The 27,880-nt window shown below is 38.4% G+C and overlaps 1 long non-coding RNA gene across 1 annotated transcript in view; it reads right to left on the bottom strand.

Annotated features, from left to right (window-relative positions):
* The window catches only part of LOC144315165 (uncharacterized), an 88,821-nt gene that overhangs the window by 41,882 nt on the left and 19,059 nt on the right, over nucleotides 1–27,880 (bottom strand). The window contains exon 3 of the long non-coding RNA XR_013380929.1: nucleotides 26,390–26,469. This is a non-coding gene — a long non-coding RNA (uncharacterized LOC144315165). The remainder of the gene's footprint in view (nucleotides 1–26,389; nucleotides 26,470–27,880) is intronic.

The raw sequence follows: 27,880 nt of genomic DNA, 5'->3' as shown, positions 1-27,880 counted from the left end.
AATCCCCTCTTCTATTTGTCACAGCAGATGTGGGTCTGGCCTCAAGTTGTAAATTGCCTGAAAGATGCTTCCTGTTGTCCTCTGTGGTTGTGCTCTTGTTCCTCCTTAAGGTTAAGAACAGCTGTTCACTACCCTAGCCATGTACTTGGAAAACAGCTGTAATTAATGTAGATAGCTTTAGCTGAGAAAAATATTAGTCCAGCCTCAGAGGTTGCCTGTTTTAGGAGAAAGAAGATGGATGGGCAGTATATATGGAGACCTGATTTGCCAATACCCAGTTGTGTGCTTTTAGGCAAGGTCCTTGAACTTGGAACTTATCTGTGCATGATGGGGATAGAAATACTTGCCTACTTATCTCCTGGGGCTACTATAAGGGCAAAATGTGGTCATAGATAAGAAACCATATAGGAACATATAAAACACTATACATGCTTCAGGGAAATTTAACATCAATTGGATAAAGCATGAACAACTAGAAGCACTTGTTTTCTCTCTTGGCCATGCACTTAAGAAAGAAGAGTGATTTAGAGGGTGGATGGATAGGAGTAAAATAACAAGATTTTTATCTCCCATCCTTAACTACATATTTGAGACACAGTAAAGTGTGTTTGTTTCCAACCATGCATTGATTATTTTGACATTTTCTGTTTGTAAGATGAGAGTGGTCATTAAGAGGCTATGACTCTTCTTGAGGAAAAAGTAATATTGCATTTATAAACTGAAGTAAAAATTCTCCAAAAGCAGCAGTGATGAGTACTTATTAAGCACATACTAGGTTCCCAGAGTTATGTTACAAACTGAAATGTATACAAAAAAAAAAAGTTTTTAAAAATGGTAAAGAACAAGACTGAGCTATAAATTAACCTCTAAACTTGTAATCACTTTTGCAAAACAATAAAATAATAATCTTACAAACTCTGGGCAATGCCTATAATTCTTTTTGTTCCTTGTACTAAATTATGTATACTAAAATTTTGTAACTTGAGTTTGCTAACCAAACTCTCCATGAATATTCAACTTGAAAAGAAAAAAAAGACAATGATTTATTCTCAGTAGTGGCAAATTATTGTTTTTGGAGGGTACATTAGATATACATAAACAATTATCATTTGCAGAAAAATATAGTAAAATTTTTTGAGTATAGAAGGAATATTATTAGAATGGTAGTTCTCCAGAAAATTAATGTAGGATGTGTAATAAATAAGGGGAGAATAGACTCCATTTTACTAGCTTTAGCTCTCACTCATAAATGGCAACTCTCTAATTTCTAATATCACAGAATTAAAAGCTTGCAAGGAAGCTTTAGCTTCCTTTTAGCTTCTCTTGGATCCTTATATTCAAAGACTAATTCTTATACTCACGTCTTTGACACACACTAATATTCTTTATATTTTATTAATAAAATTTAAATATATTAATTTTACTTAAATTCAATTTTTAAATTTTACTTAAATTCAATTAATTAACATATATTATTGGTTTCAGAAGTAGAGGTCAATGATTTATCAATCTTTTTTTTAAGATTTTCTTTATTTATTCATGAGAAACACAGAGAAAGAGGCAGAGACATGGCAGAGGGAGAAGCAGACTCCATGCAAGGAGCCCCATGTGGGACTCGATCCTGCACTCCAAGATCACGCCCTGAGCCAAAGACAGATGCTCAATCACAGAGCCACCCAGGTGTACCTGATTCATCAATCTTATATGGTACTAGTGCTCATTAAATCACGTGCCCCCCTTAATATCCATCACCCAGTTACCCCATCTCCCTACTCCTGTCCTCTCCAATGACCCTCAGTTTGTTTCCTATGATTAGTGTCTCTTATGGTTTGTCTCCCTCTCTGATTTTGTCTCTCCCCCTGTGAGTCTCTGTTTTGTTTCTTAAATTTCATATATGAGGTCATATGATAATTGACCTATTTTGCTTAGCATAATATCCTCTAGTTCCATCCATTCATTGCAAATGGCAAGATTTCATTTTCGATGGCTAAGTAGTATTCCATGGTGTGTGTGTGTGTGTGTTTGTGTGTGTGTATCTCCATTCATCCACTGATGGACATCTGGGCTCTTTCTATAGTTTGGCTATTGTGGACATTGCTTCCATAAACATTGAGATGCAGGTGACCCTTTGGGTCACTACATTTCTATTTTGGGGGTAAATACCTAATAGTGCAATTGATGGATCATAGGGTAGATAGCTCTGTTTTCAACTTTTTGAGGATCCTCCATATTGCTTTCAAGAGTGGCTGCACCAGCTTGCATTCCCACCAACAGTATATGAGGGTTCCCCTTTCTCCACATCCTTACCAGCATCTGTCGTTTCCTGGCTTGTTAATTTTAGCCATTCTGACTGGTGTGAGGCGGTATCTCATTGTGATTTTGATTTGTATTTTTATTTATTTATTTATTTATTTATTTATTTATTTATTTATTTATTTATTTATGATAGGTACACAGTGAGAGAGAGAGAGAGAGGCAGAGACACAGGCAGAGGGAGAAGCAGGCTCCATGCACCGGGAGGCCGATGTGGGATTCGATCCCGGGTCTCCAGGATCGTGCCCTGGGCCAAAGGCAGGCGCCAAACCGCTGCGCCACCCAGGGATCCCTGATTTGTATTTCTTGATGCAAACATTCTTTCACGTGTCTGTTGACCATTTATGTCCTCTTTGGGGAAATGTCTGTCCATGTCTTCTGCCCTTTTCTTGATTGGATTATTCAGAACCCAGAAATGGATCCTCAGCTCTATGGTCACTAATATTTGACAAAGCAGGAAAGAATATCCAATGGAAAAAGACAGTCTCTTCAACAAATGGTGTTGGGAAAATTGGACAGCCACATGCAGAAAAATGAAACTGGACCATTTCCTCACACTATACACAAAAATGGACTCAAAATGGATGAAATACCTAAATGTGAGACAGGAATCCATCAAAATCCTAGAGGAGAACACAGGCAGCAACCTTTGTGACCTTGGCTATGGCAACTTCTCACTAGACACATCTCCAAAGGCAAGGGAAACAAAGGCAAAAGTGAACAATTGGGATTTGATCAGGTTAAAAATCATTTACAGAGCAAAAGAAACAGTCAACAAAACCAAAATACAACCTACAGAATTGGAGAATATATTTGAAAATGACATATCAGTTAAAGGGCTAGTATCCAAAATCTATAAAGAACTTAGCAAACATCACTAATATTCTTTTTTTTTTTTAATTTTTATTTATTTATGATAGTCACAGAGGGAGAAAGAGAGAGAGGCAGAGACATAGGCAGAGGGAGAAGCAGGCTCCATGCACCGGGAGCCCGACGTGGGATTCGATCCCGGGTCTCCAGGATCGCGCCCTGGGCCAAAGGCAGGCGCCAAACCGCTGCGCCACCCAGGGATCCCCCACTAATATTCTTATATTTCTGTTTTAACTTCCATGTCTTTAGACACTGCATAAGTTCTCTGAGCTTCAAGTTCTCTATGAATAACATCAAGATACTGTTTAGTCCTACTAGAATGAAAGCTTGTTAAGGGCAGGAACCTTTTCAACTTTGTTCACCCCTGTTTTTCCAGAGCTTAGAAGAGACCCTGCCTCACAGTAGGTGATAGATGTTCAATAAATATTTTTGGAATCTTGTGGGCAAGTGTGTTTATGTGTGAATCTGAGGTCTGAGCAGAACAGAGAAAGAAAATTGCAGGGATAGAAAAAAAGGAAGATTGTTGGATAGGAGATCATGAAGTAATCAAACTTGCTGTATGGGATGTAATGGAATAGTTATCCATCCATCCATCCATCCATCCATCCATCCATCCATCCATCCACTCACCCACCCACTCACATAGTAAAGTAGTAAAGTTGGGTTGAAACGGGTATTAAATGTAACCAAAACTCTATCTATAGGGCATACTAAAGAGAGGTTTGAAGTTTGCTAAAGAATGAGAATATGTTTCAACACATAGCTGGGGGTTCTTTTGAATTCCTTGAGATAGGTAGGAAAGGATGGATCTGAGAGAGAAGTTTTTACTTAAAGATCAGCAAGTGGATTAAGGGACCTCTATTATTTTTCTAAAGGTACTATGATATAATAACCAAAATTTCAGGCTCTAAAGTCAGACTGGTCAATGTCTGAATTTTGTCCCTACCACTAAAGACTGCAAGGAAAGACAAGTTTCTTAACATCTCTAAGCCTTAGTCTCCTTATTTTTTTTATGTGGAAAGAAAAATAACCCATAGAGAGTGTTCACAGGAATATAGAAAAACATGTTCAGTATTTAGCATACATTTCAGTGCTTAGTGTTTAATAAAAGATAACTATTATTTTTAAAGTGGGCTCCACACTGGATGGGGCTTGAGCTCATGACTCCTGAAATCAAGCCACTCAGGTGACCTTATTCTTATTCTTTTTATATGATACAACAATATTCTAGGGCACTTGCTTTGGTAGATGGATTAGAGAGAAAGTATTTGAGCTAAGAGAAATTAGGAATATTTTTTTAGGAATTCAGAAATGAAATGGAGTTTAAAAGGTTTGTCTGGGGTGTTGGATATTGAAAATGAAAGGTAAATGATGGAACTCAGAGATAGTGTGGAGCTAGGAACAATTGATCAAGATTCAAATTGAAATTTTAAACCTGATATTGATGTCCATTGACTGAAATGGAAAATTAGAGAATGTTCTTTAGATTACGAGCTATCATTGTGTTGCCTGGTAAACTATGATCTTCTGGAAAGATCTGATTATGGAATGCATTATTCATTTGCAAGTAAGTGTATAAACTGAAAAAAATATTGTCAGAGTCTTATTTCATGTACTCACATTCTCTGAGGAACTGAGAGTTCTTTCTCCTTTTTCAAAGTCTAGTGGCTATAGAGAATGGTGATGATTTCTTGAAGAATCTATCTGCACACACTTTTTTTATTAGATCTTGAGGTCTAGTTCTTTCTTTTAGCCAGATTTAAACTAGAAAATCAGAAAAAAGACTGGAGAAATCCTTATATAATTCTAGCTTAAAATCTGATTTATTCCTGAAGTCACTTTTTAAAAAAGAATTTTATTCCCATTACCATTACCTGAGACCTTTTAGATTTTTTAATGAAGTTTTTAATTTTAATACCAGTATAGTTAACATAGGACCTTTGAGATTTTTAAAAATTTTATTCCTATATCAGTGTAAGGAACTTTGCAGTAATGCAAATATAGAATTATATTGGTATCATTTTTTTTCTTTTGAAAATTATGCAAGGTCAGGGTAAAGGACAATTTATGTGCAATTTTGACAAATTATCCCCATCTGTTCTGTATCCTATTCCTATAATTTTCAAAGTAAATTTGTACTTCACATCAATCTTGTAACATAGGAATGGTTTTTTTTATTGGTTAGAGTATAGTAAGCTTCTGTAACAAATAGCCCCCCTAAATTTCAGTGGATTAAATAATAACTGTCTAATGGTTATATTGAGATGAGGGTGGTTCTTTTCTAGTCATTCAGAGGCTCAGGTTAATGTCAACTGCCATCGTCAACCTATAGCTTCTAAGATTGGTCAGGTGTTACCATCAGTTGGGAGGAGAAAGAGTATAGAAGAGAATATGTGAAGCAATTTTCAATGACTAGATTTTAGGTAGGAGGTAGCAAAGATTATTTCCATTTGCATTCCATAGGCTTAGAACTCAGTTAAATGACCACAAGTAAATGCAAGTTAGATTCAGAAATGTAATTTCCTGCCTCTTCAGAGAGAGAGGAAATAGATAGTGATGAGTTGCCAATAGGCAAAGCCACCATGTTTTCTGTATTTATCAGAAACATAATATTCACTAATTCTAAGATCATTATAAGGCCCCCCATCCAACCCATTTATCATCAAGCTAAGGTTTTAGATTTTGGCACACAGTCTTATTATGTAGCACTTTTTCCATGGGAATATGCACTGAAGAGGACAAGACTTCCTATGTCTCTTATGACACCTTCCTCCAGAGAACAGTAAGTTAGATGACATGGGCAGTAGGGTTTTTTGAGTTTTTTCCCCATAAAATGGCACCCCCTTTTCCTTTCTTCCTTCTTCCTCATTATTCAGGGTTTTTTTTCAAATATTTTATTTATTTATTCATGAGAGACACAGAGAGAGGCAGAGACATAGGCAGAGGGAGAAGCAGACTCCCTGTAGGGAAACTGATGTGGGACTCAATCCCAGGACCCCGGAACACAACCTGAGCTGAAGTCAGGCACTCAACTACTGAGCCACCCAGGTGCCCCTCAGGTTTTAATTACAATACTTCAGTTACATATTGCAGAAGAGTTGGTGAATGGACATGGTCTCCCAGGAGAACTATTGATTCTGAATGGCTGTTGATTTGATATAGCTTGCAAGACATATAATAGCTATGCAGATGTTTTTGTTGATTTAAAATAAATCATCACAAACTTGAGGTGACTTTAACTTTTCATTAAACATGAAACAAAGACAAACTACAACTTTTTATATTATCCAGGGTTGATCTCACACTATTCTATTGTTTAAAGCTCACAATTTTATATTCAAGAACAAATATGCCATTTAACAATATTTATCATATAATTGGATGAAAACTACCCTGTGCACATGGAGGGGTCAATACTTTAAGGAATGATGGCCTCCGGGTACAGATAAGACCAAGTTATGACAAAGGTGAGGTTGTGCAAAAACCCATGCCTGATTCCTGTCTTGATTGTGATGTACTATGTACTTGTAAATGTGTTCAAGTAATGCATTTTCTTGGACTTCAGATTTCTCATTTATAAAAAATGAAATGTTGGTCCATGTAAATCCTAAATTTCTGACATTTTCTAAGTCAAGAGTTAAATATGATTTCTGCAGCATAATTGGACTTTGATGAAAATAGGTCAATATAGTCCAGAATAGCCTAGGATAATCTTTCAGAAGGGGTCAAGGTTTGATTAAGGTCGGGGGACCAGGAAAATAAATATTGATAAGGAACACAACATTTATTTTAGAGAAAAAGCTCGCTGGCAAATTTATTGTATCAATAAATATTTTCTAAGTGTGTAGTAGGTACTAGTTACTGTGCTAGGTGCTAGGGATATGAAAGTTAGCAAGACAAACTTGGCTCTTGCCTTTATGGAGATTCACTCTAGCAAATTAAGGGAGAAGACAGTGAGCATCATGCATATTTAACAGCAAAGCATTTTGCTTCGTTAAACAGTGTTTATATGGAGGCAATAAGAGATGGTGTTGAATATATGAAAGGCGCCTAAAGATGAAAGTCTTGAATCCCAGGTGGAGGAAAGTTTTGGTCTTTTAGTATAGCCTGCTATAGAAGATTTCTGAATTGACATGAGATAAAATAACAGGAATATTGAAGGAAAGGCATTATGTGGGATGAATTAGAACATCTTTTCCTTAAAAATTTTATTTAACATACTGACCTGTTTTGGAGTTTATATGTGCAGGGTTACTCAGAGATACATGCAGAGACTCCAAGGGCCTGAGACCTCCCTTGTGTTCTCTCTTTACCCATCATCACTTAACCACCAAGCCCTGGCTGATAATTTACAACTTGGTCAGTATTAGGCCTGCTGTTTGCAATCTACAGATATGGCCCAGTAGGCAATTGCAATTGGCTAACACAAGCAGATTGATCTGTTTCACTGAGTGGGACTGCACGTGTTTCATGGCAAAGATTAGAGAGTGATTCAGCATTCATGAGAAAACATAGCAACAAAAGGTTAGTGGAACAGTCCTAGGAGTGGAGCCATATTGGGAGCAATTGTGGAAGGAAATGGTCTGGATTTATTATCTACATTAAAGATATTGTGGGTCCCATGGATACCAGGAGTGTCATGGAGACCCAGCTAATAGGTTTTTTATTGGATTATTGTCAGGCTGCTGCACCTGCTTTGAAAGAGGGAACGTTTGCTTCGTTTCCTGGCAGAGACTACAAGCTGTGAAGCCGAGAACAATCATTGGGGTTGGAAATGGAACTGATTATTTTTTAGAACTTGTGGAAGGATTGCAGGGCTGATCTCCCAACTGTGGAAGTATATGAGAAACTTGAAAATCCAGAAAATAGAAAATTCAGTTTTGAGGCTCACATTATGTTTTGGATTCATAATATTCACATAGAACAGGATTGTCTGGATAAGACCCTAAAGTACTAAATTTAGTCAGCCAGCCAGTTAGTGAGCTCACATGATTTCACTCCACGGGTCTTCTTCTAACCCTCCCAAAAAGTGATGGTTTTTATTTTTCTCTGACTGAATTTGGTCACTCTTTTTATATTTCATCTATAGTCAAAGTGTGATATAGATGTAAGTCACTCTCAGAATTTTGGGGTTAATATGAATAAAGGTATTGTGTAACTGCACTGGAAGTCTGAAGCTTGTTCAGTAATTCTAACACGGGTCTAGAAAAAGTACAAAAATAATATTCACTTTTAGTTTTGTAATTCTATGAGGTAATCACCTAAGTCACCTAATCATCTAAATGAGGTAATAGCTCAGGTACTGCAATTTTCTCTTTTTCTAAACAACAAATGTGTTATTCTAATCTGTTGGTTCAATGGGTGAGTGAATAAACAAACAAGAAATTTTGTGACAAAATACAGTGCAACTGAGATTGGCAGCTCCAGGTCATTACAATTTAATGTACACTTAGATAGTCATGACAAACAGGGACTTATGACTTTTTAAATCATTTTGATGCCTGGCTACAAACCAGTGACTAGCACCTGAAGAGGCTACTTTTGAATAAGAGGCACAAATATAGTCATCATCACAGCCACCATTGTCACCATGTAGCAGTAGGTGATCTCTCTCAGATTTCTATCTCCTGTGGGCTCCTTTTGCTCCTGGAAAAGGCTTCAGGGATTTGTGTAGATTTGCACTCACAGAATTGTTATTGTGTGGAATGATCTGTTGTTGAAGTAGGTGACTCTACCTAACTTTGCTCTTCGGGAATTTCCTCAGACATTCAGAAAGATGGAATTTTGGAACTGTATCACAGTACCTTTGTCACCATTTGTTGCTATGTTTTCTCATGAATGCTGAATCACTCTCTAATCTTTGCCATGAAACAGTCCAGATTAAAGAACTGATTTCAGGATGGCTTCTACTAGCAGCCATCAAGTCTGATCTCAGGGCTTCTGGTTCCTGGTCAAGTGCTCCTTCCACTATGCCATTTGCTTTGATCCTTTTCCCCCCCAACACAGGAGCACCCTCCTCATGATCCTCTGTAGGTTGACCAACCTATTCTGGCTTAGCAGGGACTTTCCTGGCTATAGCTCTGTAAGTCTCATTCTCCAAGATTTCCCTCAGTTCAGGGAAAACCAGTTTATTCAATACCCTACAGATAAGTGTCCATGACATTGTCATTATACTTAGAATTGCTTACTATTCCTGAAGATGGGGTATATAGTATGACTCTGGGCCTTTGTGTAGGGTTGCTCCTTCTGCCCAAAATATATTCATGGCTTCATGGTGAGCTTCTCCTCATTTATAAAAGACTCAGCTCAAGCATCACTTCCTATACACTGTTCTTTGGGCAGTTCTAGGTGGCCCTCATCTGTTTTCTCCAAGTAGCACTATGAGCATGGAATATTACATAGGATTCTGATGGTTTACAACTTTTTCCTCTGCTTAGCTGTGAGAATTTTAGACTTGACAGCAGAGACTATGCCTTATTTATCTTTGTTTTTCCTGCACCTAGCCTGGTACCTGGTATATATTAAGTGCACAATAAAAGTTATTAACAGTTGAAAACTATGAACATGGTTTTTGGCTCTCATCTATATCCCTTCTCATTGCTATCTGTCCTTTGCCCAGAAGCATCAGCTAGGTCCATTTTATTTACATGCTCTGAGGATTTATTGTTCATCAGGTGGTTCTTAAAATACAAAGATCTTTTAAGAATAAAAGGATTCACATTTCTAATTTGAAATTTTAGATGCTTTGATTTGATACTGGTGTGTGTGTGTGTGTGTGTGTGCATGTGTGTGTGTATGTGTATTGGGGCAAGAATGAGTATTACTTAAGTCACACCATGACAGGCAATTGCCTTACTCAGACTTGTTCTAAAGCAGGTACAAGTGAATATTTATATATATTAATCAGTTGTGATAGGCAACTACTCTCCGAGGTCCCAGATAAGCTGACACAAGCAGGCTTTCTGGTTTATGGTCTGCACTGAGCCTGTCTGGATGTTTATTTGTCACGGTTCCTACAAATACGATGAGATGCCCAGGAAAAGCAGTATTGAAATGTGAGTCATCAGGATGTCTTTGACTCAGAACCTAGGATCACAGCCTCCTAGACTCTCAGACCAGCTTTGGAGGGCATTTTTCTTTTTCTTTTTTAATTTATTTTTTGTATGTATATTTTTTTATAGTTCAATTTGCCAATATATAGTATAACACCCAGTGCTCATCCCATCATGTGCCCCCCTCAGTGTCTCTCCCCCATCCCCGTGCCCACCTCCCCTTCCACTACCCCTAGTTCGTTTCCCAGAGTTAGGATCTCTCATGTTTTGTCACCCTTTCTGATTTTTCCCCACTCATTTTCTCTCCTTTCCCATATAATCTTGAGGGCTGTTTCCAATGTGTTATTTGTTAAACCCAAGTTTTCCTGCTGACTTGATTAGTGAGAAATGAATGCAGTGACTTGGTTTATCCTTTGCAGCCACATGCCATACAATGTGAGGAAACACCACCGGTCAGGGAGTCAAGAGGCTTGCATTCTACTACCAAACTTGTCTCTGATCAGCTCTGTGGCTCATTTGCCTAAATCTGAGTTTCCTTGCTTATAAATTGAAGTGACTTGCTTTTTTTCTTGTTTTTTTTTTTTTTTTTTTCTCTCTGCTATCTTCTAATGCAAAACCTCTCTAATTCCATTACTTGCTGTATCTCTGGGTTTCAGATACTTCTAAAAGATGAGTATCATGAACACAAAACTACAGTACTCTAAGAGGTCAACTCAAACCCTTGAACGTGTTACCCTGATCAAATTGAAAATTTCTCAGAGGGAAGAAAGAGCCTGCACCTGATTATCACTCTGCAAAGCTCTCCAGCCACATGTCGACTAACTGACCTTTGTAATCAGCACTGCCTGAGCAGCTCAGTATATTCTCTGGATGAGTGAGCAGTTGGATGTGAAGAGCCTCCTCACTGATTGTGCTGCCTGTTAGCAGGGTATGTGCTCTGATGAGGGTCTGTCCTTTGAGAAGGAAAGGCTCCAACCAAACTCATGGAAGAGAGCTTTGGGAAGGAACACTGCACTAGGAGTCAAGAGCGCCAGTGTTTAGTCCCTTCTAACTCATGCAATCATCCTATGTCCTTGGGCAAATCACTGAGCCTCTGTAGCACCCAGTTTCAAATGTAAAATTAGTCAGGAAAAAAAGTTAGAATGCACAGGGAAACATCAGTTACTATTATAAGAAATCAGGAAATCTTTTAAGCAGGAAAAAAAATTTCCCCAGCTGAAATATAAACAGGCAGATGTTGTATAATCTGAAACACATCGTAAGTTAAAAAAAAATAAAAATAAATTTCTCCTTGGGCTTTGTAACAGTTTCAATCTGGCTCCCCCTCCATCCTTTATGATTCATTACTGTATGTCAATTGCTGAGATTGGACATGGCTCTGGAGGCCACAGAAAGGTCCAGGTCCTCCTGACTAGTTTTAAGGGAATTGGAAACTAGAAACTATAGTCTAGAAACCCCAGGTATTCAGGGAGAAATGCTTTTTAGAAATAAAAGATCTCTGAGTTTGTTGTTTTAATTTCCTCATCCTTGCCTTTTGGAAAGAGTTTACTTACTAGAGACACTAGTGGAAGATTTCCACAGGCATCTAAATGGAGAGGGCATGGCATGCTTTGGAAGTATAGCATAGTAAAAAGGTTTGAGAATAAGACAAAGCATGGTTTATATTGGGTCAGGTCATATAACTCGGTACCCTCTTGTCAGTTTGAAGCTCTCTGCCCTGTACAATAGTCTCCACTCTGGCTGTTCACTTCCCATTAACACTGGTAGGGGAGGGAGAAGAGGCCAGAGCCACCCAGGGCCACCGTCCATGGACCTTCTCTGCCACCTGAAACCCAAAGTTGATATAGTTTACCCTCCAAATGCCAAACCAAGCACCTCCTTTCCCTCACCTTTTTCGTCTTGGTGAATAATGCTAGTATCTATCTATTCAGTCTCCTACCTCAGAACCCTGGAGGGTTTAGGCTTTTTCCCCTTCTCATACCCTGTGCTAACTGCTCACCTTAGTCCCTCGTGTTCTCTGTACTTCTTTCTATTCTCAGCACAATCATTTTAGCTCTGGTGGCTATTTTCAATCCTTTTGACTTACATTGCTGCAAGAATGGAAATGGAAGTAGGGAACAAACTGGAAACATACCTGCTGTATGTCATCTGCTTCACACCTCTAGCTCCCTGAGTTCTCAGACAAATCTAGGAAGAAGATACTGATCTCTTCCATTTTATGAATTCTGATAGTGGAACCAATACTTATGAAGCATTAATCATGTGCTTGGTGCTGTGCATCATTTTATTCTTATTGTCCCTCCTGCCCTTATTTCTTGCCTGCCTTTCACATTGCTGGCACATTGAGTCTTATATTCAATTTTGTGTGGTTTTCTCTCATCTTCTTTCATATACTTATGCCATTACATCAAAGAGAAAGGGTCCCTTCCACAATCTGGCTCCTGACTCTACCTTTCCCCCTGCTCTGTTATTACTAGGCAAAGTATTCCAACTTATCCTCAGGGCTTGGTTTATGCTATGGTCTCTGCTGTTCAGATCCCAGAGAATCTTCCTTTCCCCTTTTCTCTTACACCTACCATACTAACTCTTACTTTTCTTTAAAATTTTTACCCTTGTCCATTTCCTTCCAGGAGTCTCCACCCTTCCAGCTTACTCTAGTTCCTGTTAGGGACATCTGCTCTGTGCTCTGTCTGGCAATGATTTCTTGCTTTAATGTCAGCCCCCTGATGTTTCTATTTATTTCTATTTTTGAGGAACTGCCTATCCTTTAATGGATACAGCCTGAACAAGAAGCCTATAAGGTGGTGTGATCTTCCTGGAAAGGAGGTGGGTATAGAACTGAGGTCCAGCACCAGCAAACGAGACTCTCTTCAGAATCTGTGTCTTAAAAAGGACCAAGAATAACTGAGCAGTCATTCTGAGAACAACTCCTTCTCCTCAAATCCCAGGAACAAACTTTGCTCCTAGCTTTCTGAGGCCTGTTTTTGATCTCTCAAGGCTTCCCAAAGCTATTCCAATAATCCAGCCCCTCCCTCCTGTGCTTAAATAAGCCAGAATTTGCTTCTGCTGTTTGCAGAGAACTCTGATCAACACAAGGCCCTCCTTTGAGTGAAACCCACATGCTCTGCGGCTTCTCCTAGAGCTCAAATCACATTCTGGTTGGCTTGGCTCAGGCCCACTCACCCTCTCATTCCATTGTAATTCTGCCCCTAGAGAGTGAACTACTTGAGAACAGATAGTGTTTTGTTTATCTTTGTGTCACCAGGGCTTGGCCAGGGACTTACATAAGGAAAGTACTCAATACTTGATTGGTCAATTAACGAGCCAACAGAATTGAAAGACTAAGTAGCTATGGGATTAAAAGGGTAGATTGACAAAAGAAGGATACAAATCACAAATTCATTCAGGGAATGGGGAAGAAGTACTTTTCACCAAATCTGGGATATGAAAGATAGAGGGATCACTTTGAGATGGTAAGATGGAATGGTCTAAAGAGGCAATTTTAGGATAAGTCAATAGTCATTACACTTAACATAGTGAAAAATAAATTTGCTTTGCTTATTCCCAAAGGGGATATGCAATAAAACTGTAAAAGAGTCTTTGAAAGATTTAAATAAATGCCTTGGTGACAAAACCAAAAGGGATTTCCAAGGAAGATGGGGCAGCTGGAGTGCATTCTGACATTTTCAGATTGTAGTAATGCACTCACTCCCCTTGCAGATCTTGAACTCTGGCCTGCTGTCATCAGGAGCCAGGACAGAGGACAGAGCCAACCCCATGTGAGAGGCATGTTGCACAACCCAGGAGTCCTGCCTGGGAAGACCAAAGCCAGCAGGGTCTCCAGTTTATATATGGAATACTAAGATTTTTTTTTTTAATTCATGAGAGATACACAAAGATAGAGACATAGGCAGAGACATGAGACTTGATCCCAGGACCATGCAATCATGGCCTGAGCCAAAGGCAGATGTCCAACCACTGAGTCACCCAGATGTCCCTATACATGGAATACTAAAGCCAGGGGTCTCATAGGAAGCTTCTGTTCCAGTGCTTTTCCACTTGTGTAGTGAGTTATTATATTATTGTCAGTGTTAGTTCACCTCCCATGTTCTTACTCAGCTCTAAGTTTATAGAATCCATCTCCTACAACGTTTTCTTGTTGAGAATTAACAGTAACCTTAAAAAGCAGACCTAGGAGGAGAGTGGGTATCCGGGTGTTGTATTCTTCCCCTCCTTAACTTCTTTCCTTCAACATAGGCTACCAGTGGTCACAGAACCTTAGAAAGTCAGTTCTGAAAACTCAGTTTTAGTGTCTGCTCTTCCATGACCTTTCGATGTAAGCTGGGGGAAAGTCCTGTCACTTCTATCAGTTTAGTTAAAGCAAAAACCTGTCCTACCTCCTTCTTTGACTTGGATAAAGAACCTTCAAACTTCTCTACAATGTATATTAATGTCATTAGATATTTATGGTTATAATTAACTTATTTCCTGAATTGGTTTCCTACAATTGTCTTTACAAAGCCCCATGGACTTGGGGGTTTAAACAAAAATTTATCATGTCACAGTTCTGGAGGCTGCGCATCTATGATGCAGTACCATCAGGATTGGTTCTTTCTGAGGATTGTAAGAGAGAATGTTTTATTTTTCTATCCTAGCTTTGGTTGGCTTGCTGGTGATCTTTGATATTCCTTGGTTTGTAGATCTTTGTCTTCATCTTCCTATGATATTCTCTCTGTGTGTGCATGTCTGTGTTCAAATTTCCTCCTTTTATAAGGGTATTGGTTATATTGATTTAGGGGCCCACCCTATTACAGTATGACCTCATCTTAACTAATTATATCTGCAACAATGCAATTTCCAAATAAGGTGTTACATTGTGAGTTACTGGGGGTTAGGGCTTTAACATATGGATTTTAGGGGAGCACAATTCAACCTATAATGTTATCATCATTGTCATCATCTTTGCAAGAAGTGGGTTTGCAGAGAAGCTTTAACTCTTAGAGTCTAGTTCATCAAGAGGCCTCTCTGGTTCTGAAGGAAGAGAATCACAAGCTCTCCATTGTGACATGGACTAGCCCATTGTACTGCCTTTGTCATCACTGATTTTTCTTGAAAGATAAAAGCTGATGATGAGCCACACACGTAGTAGATGTGGAGATCTGAATTGTCAACACCTTATCAAGCATTTATTATCTCTTCTTGCTCCAAACTTCAATGATATGGTGACCAGCACCCACATAGTATAGAATACTATGGTGCACCTTGTGGAAGGGTTCATATGAAGTTTACGGGCTTTGTGTCATAACATCCAAACAGAAAATCTCATTATAACTATTGAAGCTTTATGCTAAGATGCTTTAGAAAGCTTTAAGAATTCATCTCTCTCCTACCACCCCTTACTTTCTAGAACACTGTAGTTATCCCTTACTTAGAAGTCCCTGTAGCCCCAAGAAGCCAGAGACAGCAACTCTAAAAAGGACCAGTGAAATCAATCCACCAAACAGATTCAGAACCTGACAGCAAATTGCAGCCTGTATTTTGCCTGTGGGTCACTGGAAGTGGGAATATCAACTCTGTGTGTGTCCTCTTTTACAATAAAATGTATGAAAGTGATATTATTGCCATAGTGAGCATGCTGGAATGGGTGATTTAAATAATTTCCTATATGAGAATGATTCCTATGAGTGTTAATCATGTTGATGTTTGCATATTTTGTTTTTATTAAAAGATCTTTACAAAGTCAACAAAGAGAGAATGGACAAAGATGCAGGATTGAAGACACAGATCATACACATTATCAAGATACTGATTACCAACACATACTTATAAAAATAAAAGAATAAAAAATACTAAATATGTCACACAATTCTTTAAGTCCATTGCAAAATGGGTCAGGGTGAAAGCACAGCAACAAAAACGTGAACAAATTAATACAATGAGAAAGCTTAAACACTTGTAAAACGCATGCATAGATTTGTAGTTATATCTGTTTCTGCCTTCTATTCCACAACCATCATGTCCTTCCCTGTTGAATCCTTGGTTGAAAGTTGGCAAGAGCAGTCTGGAAACCCAAGACTAAAACCATAGTTCTGTAACTCTGTAAATCATTCTGATGTTCCACTTAGAAAACAATTTCCAGTAGCTCATTCTTTGAGTTTTTTCTAGATCGTTCAAATTGTGTTGGGAAGGCATTTTTGTCCTTCTATTATCTAACAGCAGCCTCCAGGATGACCTGTGTTTTGTTGGTACCTAGTGTGTGTTTCTGCATTTCTGCTGCATTACACTGGAACTAGCCACCTGGGGCCTTGCCTCACAAGCAAAGCAGGCACTGTTATCCAATGGCTCAATTCCATGTTTCTTCTTTGTGACAATATTCAAAACGTGTACATAGGCCATTAGAATTCATCTAAATAGTTATGGGAAGTCTTTCCAATGAGTCTGTTTTCAGCAACCCTATTGGAAGCTCTTGCCCCATAATGGGGTGCTACCCGCCTTCAGATCTTCTCCTTCATGGCATGGGCTACTCAGAGCTTCTGTGCTCAGTTCCCAGGATTTTTGTTTGTTCATCCTTGCTTGTTGCTTTGTGGCTGTGCTCGAGGTTTTCTGTCCTGTCATGGCTCAGCTTCCCTCTTGTTATACTGCCTATTTCCACTCCTCCATTGTAATCTTCTGCAAATTCTTGTTCAATTTTATCCTTTATGATCAAGTCACCACTATCTCAAAATTCTGTTGACTCTCCCCCAAATATAGGTGGTTTTCTTGTCCTCTCTTCCATTTTTTTCCTTTCCTTGGCTTTGTGCCTTAACTCATCAAATCTGTATTATAGTAGCAACCTCTCCATTAAATCCAATTTGTTATGTCAAATACAACCTTCTTTTTATTTTATTTTATTTTATTTTATTTTATTTTATTTTATTTTATTTTATTTATTTATTTATGATAATCACAGAGAGAGAGAGAGAGAGAGGCAGAGAGACAGGCAGAGGGAGAAGCAGGCTCCATGCACCAGAAGCCTGATGTGGGACTCGATCCTGGGTCTCCAGGATCGCGCCCTGGGCCAAAGGCAGGCGCCAAACAGCTGTGCCACCCAGGGATCCCCTCAAATACAACCTTCTATCATTTTTTACATTAATCACATTCATTAACCACATATTGAGAGTCTACTCTGTGCTAATAACTGTGTTCAGATTAGCATGGTGTCTGCCTTCAAGGTGCTTATAGTTTTGTGTTGATGATAGTGATGGTGATGGAACCTGGAGAATAAGACTAAGTACTTCATGAAGTTTATGTTCTAGTAGTGGGAAATAGGTAATAAACAAGCAAATAGATTATTGCTCTACTATCACACTAATCCTATGGTCAAGAACCTCAATGCTCTCCTTAAGGATTGAATTAATTCCTAAAGCTGGCATTCAAAACTTTGTATTTATTTCATTGTCCCTTCTTATGGCAACTCATTACTGTCAAAATACAACTCAAGCCCCTTTACTCCTTTTGCCTGGTATTCTGTGTTTATCTTTTGATAGGTCTATCTACATCTATCTTTTATCCTTAAGATCATTTTTCCATATAATTGGCAGTGTGATCTTTTAAAAATATTGTTCATATCATATCACGTTTCTACCTAAAACACTCTAATGCTATCCACTTAAAAAAATAGAGCTAAACTCAAATCCTTACTATGCCTTTAGATGCTACAATACCCTCCTCAATGACCACTCTGATCTCCTCTTGTAGCACTACCCTCCTATACCACCTTTTTTGAACACACTAAGCTCATTCTCTCCTTACACCTGCCATTCTTTCTTTCTGAGATACTTTCCCCTGAGACCTTCACTTGACTGGTTCCTTTCCATCACTTAGGTCATAGATGCCTAAGAAGTCCCTAGCTTCTAATACCACACCAGTCCCTTCATATCCTAAGCCCTTTTTAAATTTTCCTTGTAGCACTAATAACTACCTGAAATTATTTGTCAACTTGTTTATTGTTTATTTTCCTATGCTGGAATAGAAACTCTATGAGAACATTGTTTTCTTCTTCATTAGATTTCCAATGTCTAGAGCCATACCTAGCATCTCATAAACATTTGTTGGATTAATGAATCAATGAGGACTTTATCAATCCATTCCTTTTTAAAATTCTGGTCATTTTTGTTTTATTATATAAATTTCTGGTTCAACATTATAACTTGACATTTGTATACATTACAATGTGATGACTCCCAAAAGTCTAGTTGCCATCTCTCACTGTACAATTGACCCCTGTTAGCCCTTTTACCCATCTCCCAACCTGCTTCTCCTCTGGTAATTGCCAATCTATTTTCTCTATCTATGATATTGTTTGTGGTTTGTTTTGTTTGTTAATTTGTTTTTGTTTTTTAAGTTCTACATATGAGGGAAGTTATATGGTATTTGTCTTTATCCTTCTGACTTATTTCCCATAGCATAATATTCTCAAGTTCTGTCCATGTTGTTGCAAATGGGAAGATTTCATTTTTTGTGTGTGACTAATATTCCATTGTGCATGTGTGTGTGGGGGGGTGCATTTGTGTGTCTTTATCCATTCATCCATTGATGGACATTTAGGTTGTCAGACCCATAAATACAGAAAAGCAAAATGATGATTGCCAGAGATAAGAGGGGTGGGGAAATGGGAAAAATGGGTAAAAGATAGTGGGAGATACAGGCTTCCAGATGTGGAATGAATAGGTCACAGGAATAAGAGACACAGCATAGAGAATATAGTCAACAATATTGTAGTAGGGTTGTGAGCATAGCATAACATACTGAGAAGTTAATTCGCTATGTTTTATTCCTGCAACCTCCAATTAATGTAATATTGTGTGTTAACCATACTAGGAAACAATTTTTTTTTAAAGAAATAATAAGTGTTGGAGAGGATGTGGAAGAAAGGGAACCCTCATACTTTGTTGGTAGAATTGTAAATAGGTGCAGCCACTGTGGAAAAACAGTATGGAGAGTCCTCAAACATTTAAGAATAGGGGCACCTGGGTGGCTCAGTTCGTTAATATCTGCCTTTGGCTCGGTTCATGATCCCAGGGTCCTGGGATCCAGCCCCATGTTGGGGGGGGGGTGGGGTCCCTGCTTGGTGGGGAGCCTGCTTCTCTCTCCCTCTGCTGCTCCCCCTGCTTGTGTTCTCTCTCTTGCTCACTCTTTTTATCTCAAATAAATAAATAAATAAAATCTTTAAAACATTTTAAGGATAGAATTACTATATGATACAGCTCTTCCACCACTGGGTATTTATCCACAGGTACATAAATACGTATTTTGAAAAGATACATGCACCTCTATATTCATTGCAACATTATTTACAAAAGCCAAGACATGGAAACAATATATCAATACATTTTTAAAAAATCTCATGTCTTACCTTCTCTCTGAAGAGTTTTCTGATCATACTTACCTGTTCTCCTCTTTTCTGAACTTCTGATTTTTCCCATTATTGACTAATCATGTCTCTCATTTTGGATTTGCTTCAGATCCTCATTGGTATTATTCCTTAACTCTATTAAGTACCCATGTTTTAGTGGTTCCTCTTTGGGCACTATTACCAAGAAGTATACTTTCTTATCTCACTCAGTAAGGCCATATTCTTTGCAACTTGTGTATCCATTCAGCCCTCTGAAGAGATGGATACTATTCTGAAAATTTGGTTAATAATATGTTCTTTCTCCTTCTGAGTTATTTTACCTTTTCTTATGTGAATATTGAGGATGAAGTTGCCTGATTGTAGACCAGGCATGTTAAATAAGAAGTAAGGGACTAGGAAGGCAATCTCATTAGTCTGACTTTTTTTGAGGAAGTTACTGAACAATCATGGCTCCACAAACCTCTCTTTGCTGCTGTGACATACTGTATATTCCACTGAACTCTCCTGCCTTAATCTTTTATCCTCAGCCCTTGATGCTACTCTCTAGATTCTGCAGATACACATTTTGCCCTGTGACTTGGCTTTTTGCTTTTCACAACACTGATTATATTTCCTAAAAATTTAACCCTATTCCAGCATTCATGAGATAAAGTGAATTGACACCAATTGTAGACTGGCTTAGGTCCTATCCCAGAGGAGGCAAATTGGCAGCTAGTAGACAGTACCATCATGCAGATACATTTTGCTTGGCATAAACTATATTTTATAAATTTGATCCAACATTTCAAAATTAGATTTCACTTGAAAATGTAGATATCCAGTTTGTGTTGGAAAACTAGAAGTTCTAGCAAATATGGGTTCACATTTCACATGCCAAAACATAGCTAGAGGTAAGGAGCAGTAGCACCCTTTAAGGTTGTCACATGCACACTAAATTTCAGAGGTCAGTTCAATCTTATAATATATGGTTAACACTTACAGTTTGGTCCCTCTAGGCTTTTGTGTTTGAGACTCCTGTACAACAAAAATCATAGAGCTATACCGTGGGAAGCCACTGGGGAATTTTACACAGGAGAGTAATACAATCTGAGTTGCATTTTTAAAATACTACTCAGGATGTTTTGCGAATAATAAGATCTACCGTGGCAAGAATGGAAAACTAGTAACTGATATTTAATACCTATTAACATGAATTAAGATAGTCCAGAGTGATTGCATGAAAGCCCCACACTTGACCTGTAGTGATTGCCTATTCTGTGCTGGGCCCTGGATAATATTGAAGGCAGAAAATTGGTCGTCCTGCTTTCACAAATACTTTGTCCACTTGTGCTTATGAGACAGCTGTAAATGTTATCACCTCTGCTCCTGTTTCCTCCTCCTCCACAACTATTGCCTTCTCTTCACTGCCATTCCATTATCTAACTTAAATTTGCATTAGATCATGACGCTAACTCCTCTGCATTAGAGTTTACTGCTTTCCAAAGCTTCTGCTGCTCTGAGTCATGACTGCCTTTTACACAGCTGTGGTGATACTGGCCTTTTACAATCTGAGAGTCTAGTTGTGGACAATACACTGGCAACGATGCTCAGACATACATGTGTGTTTCTACGCTCTATCTCAGCCCTGCTGGGTTCATTTGGTCTGGAGCACATTCACCAGTAGCTGAACTCTCTGGATGATCCACTCCCTGGACACCACCATCAGGCCAGGAATCCAACTGACTCTTGCCACATTTATTGGAAGACTTCTTTGTCCTTTTATTTCAGCCTCTGCTGTGTGATAAACTGCTCACTCAGTTCTTGTTTCCTGCCAGGATATTCCCTACATTTCCGCATCTCACCCCGCCTCTCCAGCACTCACTCAGGTGCTTTCTGTCAATAAGTATTCTTCCAGAATTTCATTGCATCCATTTTATACAGGCAGTGTCACAAAATCATTCACCAGCAATGAAAAGGGGATTATTCTCTCATTCTGCTATTTACCTTAGGGCTAGAAACTCAGGCAACCCGCATGTTTAACAATGAACCAAACTGCTATCTAAGAAATGCTATTTAATGATGATTAAAGCAACAGTAATTAAAATGAAAAGAGGGCTCTACCCATGCATATGGAACATGAATGCTCTCAATTAATCAACTCGTTATTATTAAATATTTATTGAACACCCACAGTGCAGGAGGCATGAAATTTTGAGAGAACACACCAAAGACATTGTCCTTACCCTTTGGGAACTTGCGATCTAAAGCAATTTAAACTTCAACTTGTGGCAGTATGCTCTGGCTGTGACTCTCTGTAGATAAAACAAAGCCTGTAATTCAAAGCATCTCTTGACTCCAATTTACTGGACTGCTCACTATACTAGTTCTATTTCAAATCTTCCGCTTTACTCTCTGCTAGCTAAACTATGAATGTTCCTCCTGTCATTTAAGACTCAGCAAAAAGTTCACCCTCTCTGTGAAGACTACCCTGACCCTTCCAGCAAAGTTGATATCTCCTTCCATGCTTTCAACCACACTACATGTGTCTATTAAACTCTATAACATTACCTTGTAATTCGTCTTCCTATCCTACCACTAGATCTTGAGTTCTTGAGGACTTAGAACATAATTTTTCAGCTTTGTATTTGTAACGTCACTTTTTTCAGGATAGATTTGCAGACTAGATCTCACTGTTGAGACTGATAATCATCTGCTCACTCATTCAGTAACTAGAAAACCTATTCTGTGCTAGGGGCTGTTTGGGTTATGCACCTGTGGACATGACAGACCCTTGACCTACGACCACTTAAGATTTAGTGAAGAGAGAAAATGATAAGCAAATATCACAGGAGTGCACAATATCTCTTTTGCTAGAACAAAGGAACTTCCTTGCTTAGGTGTCCTGGGAAACCATCCTGCCAAAGTGATGTGAGTATGGGAATAAGAGGAGGAAAGCAAGAGGAGGAGTCAGAAGGCTGGGGTCTGGGAACTGGACATTGTACTCTGAAGGGCTGGAAAGAAGAAATAATCTTACTAGTAATTATCTCCCACAATGTGAGATTCATTCCATCTTTACAGCCTTGCCAAGGCTATAAAAATAGTTGCCTTCATGGAGAATGTCCTTCTAAGTGCTCTCAGTATATTCTACTTTTCCCCATTCTTCAAAACTATATGTTAGTCTCTTCTTTCTTCTATGGAAATTTATGTATTCCAGACCATGTCAATATTGCATTTTTGGGACACCTTGCAGCATGCATTATTTAATCCACTTATTTAACACGATCAAATTATTATTTAATTCCTATACATATTCATGTATATATATTTATGTGTGTGTGTCTGTATAGAAACAAAAAATTTAAGAAAGGTTAGTGTGTGTGTGTGTGTGCATTATTAACTTTTGTTAATTTTGGTTAATGGTTCTGAAAAATATAGAAGTCCAAACCAAGCATATTTGATTTCTTTCTCATTCTATCCAGCCTATTCTGGATGGTACTTTGCTTTCAAGTGGCAGAGTCAAAAGAGAGTTGGAATCTAGGCCTTGAAGGCCAATTGGATTGGAAAAACAAGAAAATGAGGCTGTTCTTGACTGAGTCAGAGAGGTTAGGAAAGGAAGACGGCAACTAAAACTGGTAGTCTGTCTGTTGAGATGAGACCCTTCATATTTTTCTCTTTTCCCTTCTCTTTCTTCTTCTGCTTCCTTCTTCAGTCCTGGATAAGGCAGCAGCTTTGGTATGCCATTTGCCATCCCTCCTATGATATAGAGTGCATGGACTTTGGGATCATTATAGTATCCCTTTGACAGACTTGATATAGAGTTACCTAGTGAAGATAAACTCCTGCCGCTGTCCTCTGATACCCTTTTATGATGATCACAGGGATCATCTTACTATGAGTTTTGCTGTGCCTAACAGCATCAAGGAAATTTGAGTCACTGATACAGCAATTTGACTAATATACCAAGCATTTAGGATTGTACCAAGAAGACCTTGGCAAATTTCAACACCAGTAAGTAGCCCCCTCTCATCTCTGATGGGCATGTCATAGCAAGAACTCTGTTGTACCTTTCCATCTGGATTAGGGTCAGGAGAGCAAGATTGGAGGCTAGGGTTACAGATCAGGCCTTAATCTGACACTTTTCCCATTCTACTTTCCAGTGAGTCCTTCAGGAAATAGATCTTATGTGCCTTCACCATGTTTCACTACCTGTATTGACATCCTGAGTGATGCTGTGATGCCCTCAGCTTGATATGGAGTGCCACTACCATGGGGGCTATCCCTTCCTCCATCTGAGGCCACCCTATATAGAGTTAGAAAAATTGAGTTATAGACTGCTCTATCAGCTCTCAGTGCTTCTTTCAAATTTTGTTTTATATTTTGATTTTCATATTTTATTTGTGTTTTTCCCCTATTCACTCTACCTTGACTGTGTTATAAATTTGAAATTATGTCTAATGGTTTCTTATATTCCATTTGACATTGAGCACTGAACTCAGCACACTTTAAATGCCCAGTATGTTGTTTTTGGTGGAATAAATTAATAAGTACAATGATAACAGGAGACAAATTAAATCCAAACATAGGTAGACTCTTTTTAAAGGTCTTTTTATAAAAGGGGAATCATCTTCAAGATAATACATTTCATGAAGTGTCTATGTTTTATCACTGTGCAGCTATGTGGGGTTCCATCATGCATATTGCAACCTCAAGGTGAGGCCGTTGATGAGACAATGCCTGAGCTAGTTCCTAAGAGAATGCATATGAGTCACTTTACTCAGAAAAATGCCTCAAGTCCTCTGGTTCAAATTACAGAGTTTTTTTTCTTTAAAAAGGCAACTATTATGTGGGTCTGTGTTCACAATAGGGAGGCTTGAGAAGTTTTAGGCATTCCAAGTGACCATTCTGAGGATTTTTATTTTCTATGTGTCTCTAATTACAGCATACCTGACAATAAACGCAACACATACACTTTTAAATTGAGAAAGGCAAGGCTCAGAAAGATTAAATGCCTTATTTAAAGTTACGCAGCAACACATGGCAGGACCATGAACACTCTACAGGTTTTATCAACTCTACGTATGTTTGCAGACTGTTCAAACGGACCTAGCTTTCTGGAGGACTCTAGGAATGAACTTCCCTCTTGGCTGGGTCAGACCTGAAGTTTCATGCATTGTTCCATCTTGCTCTGGAAGGTGGTTGTTACTGCAGCCCCTTCCAAACTATCCCTGTAATAATTTCCATCTTGAATCCCAGAAAAATTGAGAACATGGGGTGGGACTCTGTCCCTCCTGCAAACCTCCTGGCTTGTTGCTATTTACTTAATGATTAATCCTTCAGCACTGCCTTGTTAAATAGAAGGGTAATATTTTCCTTCTGTCTGGACTGGACAGGCTCCCAGTTCTAGTCAGGTACCTTCAGGCCATGGAGCTAAAGATATATAATATGCCTTTTGTGTTGGTTTTTGGAAACTGAGCCTGGGTGAAGGGGAGTGAAGGATGCTTTTAGCAGTAGATTTCCTTCTGTTTCTCAGCCCTAGGGTCAAGTGGAGGAGTTAGTGTAAATTTTAAGCTTTCAATACAGAACCAAGGGAGAATTAGAGTATCAACAACCTCATATGTGTGTGTCTATTTTTCTTAAATACATTAAATAACTGGAAAAAAAATCAAACCTTCCTAATTATTGCTTTTGAGGCTGCTGAATTTGCAAGTAACTATTTTAATGTGGTAGTTATAAATGAATTATCAATATTTACAGTGTGGTTGGAATTATTATAAATAATTCCAATCAGACACCTAAATATTCCTTTCTAACTTATAGTTAGTTGATTGACAAAAGGAAGGTGAAGGAAGAATAAGAAAAAAAAAATGATGCTACAAGCAATTTGGGAAACGTATTTGAGCTGGGAGCCTGATGACCTGAGAGGAAACTTAAACTAGGCCCAAGTGAGGAAAAAAAAATTCTAATAAGGAACATTAGCTTTTTAGTGGATATTATTGTCTTCCACATCCCTTGAGAGTAGAACACTTAAGTTGACTTTGGAGTGTTGATATGCATGCATTGACTTGAGGGTGGGAGTGTGTCTGGATAGCATGTGTTTGTGGGCTTTCCACAGGAGTGTGTGATGAATTTGCTTAGATATTGTGTCTCTATGGCCTCCCTAATCAACATGGTTACCCTCAGATTGACAGACTTAGGTGCAATAAAGAATCAAACTTCCTAATCCTTTTCCTTTTCTTTTTTTATCTTCATTATGGACTCGGTATTGTCCTTGGCAGATCTCCATAAGATCAAAATGCAAACAAAACCACGAATTTACCACCAAACAAGAAGTATAGAGATGAAGCTTTTGCAAAAAAAAAAAAAAATTCCACTTGCAATCAGGCCAGGCTTATCACTCTATTAAAGCATGTATACCTCTAGGCTGAAGAGACTTGATAAGAACTGTAGGTTGAGGGCAAATATTCTTTTTGATGAGTCCCAACCATCATCTTTTCAATGAATCTCTGACCACTATACCATGTGAATCTCTTTCCTTGAGCTCCTATAACCTCCATAAGCCATACCTGTACTTATTTTGTCATGTCTTTTATAAATAAACATTATTTCTTTAACAAATAAGCATGCTGAGAGAAAATACTTTATCTAAAAATCCTGTATGTCCTATGCTAGGTAGCACAAAATCATGTGCTTTACTAGAAACCATTTATGGTTTTATGATTTAGTTGAGTTCTATGTCATGAAGGGAACAGTGTTCATAATTCAATATACAGTTAGAACTTACTTTGTTTTAGATATTTGCAGAAGTTTGTACAATGTGTGGAGATACAGAAGTAGATGATATGATCCCGTTCTTGGAGAAATCTGTAAAGGGGAATACATTCTGTGTATTTTACCCATCCTTAGAGAACTAGCTGTAGACTTAGGCAAGGAATGAATACATTTTTGAAATAAAGTTACCTATTATTACTGTTGGGTCAATATTTCTCTTGGTAACCCTTGGGTTTATATAATACAGTGAAATCAAGTCTGTTCATTTCAGTAGAGGTGAGAATAATAAAGCATCTCAAAGAAGATAAAGGACTCCATTCTGTTTGGTTTTGATATATTTAAATATTTGATGTCTAATTGAGTGAGTATCTCATGTCAGATATTGGATTAGATGCTAAAAATACAAAAATAATTAGGTTACAATCTCTGAATGCTTAGTTATCAAGATATTTTAGTAGACAGTGAATTTTCCTGTTACGCTTTGTAGAGGTAGAAACTGAACTCAGTTCATGGAAGCTGTCATAAAGCATGATAGATACTATGAGAGGGCTTTGTTAAGTGTCCCTAGACCTCAGTTATCTTATTTATAGAATGGGGCTTATGATACCTACCACTCTCACTAGTTGGATTATTGTTAGATAATAAACCAACTGGTGAAATAGACAGATGCCAAAGCTCTGTAAGAGGTTATCAGTTTTCTCACTCAAAAGGCATTGTTTTTAATGGTTTCTGATTACCACTAAGTGGTACCACCATTTCAGTAGCTACTCACTACGGAAGAATGGGTGGTGGCTGTTGGCCTCTGAGACACTGACATTTGGAACTGAATGGATCCCAGGACCTACATTTGGCATGAGTCTAACTTGTGGGCTTGGAACGGATGAGAGGGAGCAGTACTCCCCCTCTCAAGGCTCATGGCCTGTCTGCTTCTCAGAAGTTCCTTGGCAGAGTTCCCTGGTAGGAAGGGTAAAATCAGAGACAGCCCCAGAGCAGACAAACTGTACATCTGTGTGTAATGTGATGTAATTCTCTAATTTACATACCTATCTGGGATGCGTAAATGTTTCCAAGCCACATTGGGGGAAGGCTCATAGGTTTTCAACAAAAATTTTAGAAGGCCTCCTCTAGAAAATAGAGCTATGTAAATGTGTCCAGAACTCACCCCTTACCCTCTTCCTCTATTAACTACCCTTTGTATACTACACATCTGACAAAAAAAAAAAAGAAAAAAAAGAAAAAAAAAGTCAAGTGTCAAAGCATGGCAGCTCGTTTTCTGGGCTTGGTGAATTGGCCTGCTTATTGCTTCATGGACAGGGGAAGAACTAAATACTGAAAGGTGGGTGGTCCAGGAGTGAGATCACCAGCTACATTTTTCTTACTTGGGCTGAGACCAAAGTTGTTATTAAGAATCCCAGTGAAGATTGCAAAAGTCCTATCTTCTGTTCCCTCCAATCTCTCTGCTGGTACAGAACAACATATGGATTGGTCAATACAGCCTGCTTAT

This window comes from Canis aureus, chromosome 6 (genome assembly GCF_053574225.1).
Source record: "Canis aureus isolate CA01 chromosome 6, VMU_Caureus_v.1.0, whole genome shotgun sequence".
NCBI lineage: Eukaryota > Metazoa > Chordata > Mammalia > Carnivora > Canidae > Canis > Canis aureus.
Note: the sequence above shows the minus strand (reverse complement) of the source record. Positions and strands in the feature narration are given on the sequence as shown.